This window comes from Penaeus vannamei, chromosome 6, assembly GCF_042767895.1.
Source record: "Penaeus vannamei isolate JL-2024 chromosome 6, ASM4276789v1, whole genome shotgun sequence".
Classification (NCBI taxonomy): domain Eukaryota; kingdom Metazoa; phylum Arthropoda; class Malacostraca; order Decapoda; family Penaeidae; genus Penaeus; species Penaeus vannamei.
Window position 1 is genome coordinate 10,846,700 of NC_091554.1, and position 2,500 is coordinate 10,849,199.

Sequence of the window (2,500 nt, forward strand, 5' to 3'; positions counted from 1 at the left end):
AGAGAGAGAGAGAGAGAGAGAGAGAGAGAGAGAGAGAGAGAGAGAGAGAGAGAGAGAGAGAGAGAAAGGGGGAAAGGGACAAAAAAGGAGGGAAGAGGGGCAGAGAGGGAGGGAGGTGGGGGAGGAGGGAGGGAAGAGGGAGGGAGGGAGGGAGGGATGGAGGAGAGGAGAGAGAGGGAGAAAGAAAGAGAGAGAGAGAGAGAGAGAGAGAAAGAGAGAGAGGAGAGAGAGAGAGAGAGAGAGAGAGAGAGAGAGAGAGAGAGAGAGAGAGAGAGAGAGAGAGAGAGAGAGAGAGAGAGAGAGAGAGAGAGAGAGAGAGAGAGAGAGAGAGAGAGAGAGAGAGAGAGAGAGAGAGAGAGAGAGAGAGAGAGAGTGAGATAGAGAAGACGAGCTAGAGAAAGGAAGACAAATAGAGAGAGAGAGAGGGGGAGGGACAAAGAGGAGGGAAGAGGGACAGAGAGGGAGGGAGCAGGGGGGCGAAGGGAGGGAAGAGGGAGGGAGGGAAGGATGGAGGGAAGGATGGAGGGGAGGAGAGAGAGAGAGAGAGAGAGAGAGAGAGAGAGAGAGAGAGAGAGAGAGAGAGAGAGAGAGAGAGAGAGAGAGAGAGAGAGAGAGAGAGAGAGAGAGAGAGAGAGAGAGAGAGAGAGAGAGAGAGAGAGAGAGAGAAGACGAGCTAGATAGAGAGAAAGGAAGTTGAACAAATAGATAAACAGACAAATAAATACATAGACTGTTACATCCTAGCTAGATAGACAGATGAACAGATGAATAAATAAATGGATATATAAATAAATAGGTAGACAGAAGGGTAGATAGATAGAGTGAGAGAGTGTAAAAGCTAGCATGTTTACTTTTCCCTGAGTTCCAATTAGTTAAGTTGCTGTGTTGAAGGAGCAGAGAGCGAGAGAGAAATAAATAAGGTTTTATGCAACGAATAAAACGAGTGCAAAATGCAAAGGTTAATAATGCTTACGAAATGATACAGATAAGCAAATATCAATGAGCCTTCAGGAATTACTGATGAGAAAAAGAATATATACAAATGACTCGAAACCACTGAAACTCAAAGAAATGAATTTTGAAAAAAGAGAGGAAAAAAAATCTATTATTTGCGACCAGCACTTCTTTGAATATTTACATTCTACTGTCAATTATGCAGATGAGGGTGTAATGATATTCCATAAATTATACGTTAAAATTTTGCCAACAAATCAGTAGGAGATTGCATTAAATTTCAAATATTTTCGGATGATCTGTACGAGTAAATAGTTTAGTTGTTTATATTTCGGGTTGTTGCTTATAACGGTTATCATGACAGTTTATAATCAGGTTGTTAGTGATGCCAAAAAATTTCATTGTTCTTATCAAAATCGCTGTAATGATATGATTGATAATGGTAATTATTCCAATGATGTAAGTATTGATAAAAGAGATTTGTTACGCTGTTGATAAGTACATTACGATTATTAAAGTATGATGAGATGTTATGTAGAATAAAATCATATAAGGACAGTATAGTTTCATAATTCAACGGAGAAAGATTTATGATTTATTTAGTATTAACATTTTCCCAATAGCATGTTATTGAAAATGCTCGGTTCAAAAATATATTTTTTTCGACCTTCAATGATAAACAGCAAATGTGATTTATGAATTATAAAAAGTAAAAAAATGGTTTTAGAAATAATATTTTAAATAGTGCTAGTGGCATGAATGATATCAGTGTTAACAGTTATAATGATTATTGATGACCTGTAGTGATAATATGCAAAAAATACAAATACAAAAGATTTTATCCTCATCAGAATTATTACGCTAAAATGATGTCAGTGTTATCAATTTATATGAATGAAAAACAATGATAAAGGAACAATACAATACTACTAACACTATAATGTTACATTAATGATAATAATGATAGGGAAGTAACAGCGACACAGATAATAACATTAGTGATAACGATAATGACGATAACGATGGTTATGATATAGCAATAATGATAACAATAATTTAGATGTGAAAATTGATAACTGATGTTATACATAACAAGAATAATAAATATACTGGTACTTTCATAAAAAAAACAATAAAAATATGATGATAGTTATGATCATCATCTCAAGGAAAATATCATCATTGACTATAACAATTATAATGATGATGATGATGATGATGATGATGAAATGTTATATGATAATAACAGTAATTACAATACTAAGGATGTTAATGATTATGATAACAATGAAAATGGAAATAATATCAATTACGATAATTATAATGATAACAATAATTAAGAGAATAATGGAGATAGTTGTAGCGATAATTTACAATCAAAAACAAAAGGAATAATAATAATGACATGATAATAATAGTAATGATGATAATGAAAATAATAACAGTAATAATGATGGAGATAATAATGATAACAATAATGATGATAACAACAACAATAATAATGATGATAACAATAACAATAATAATGATGATAATGATAATACTA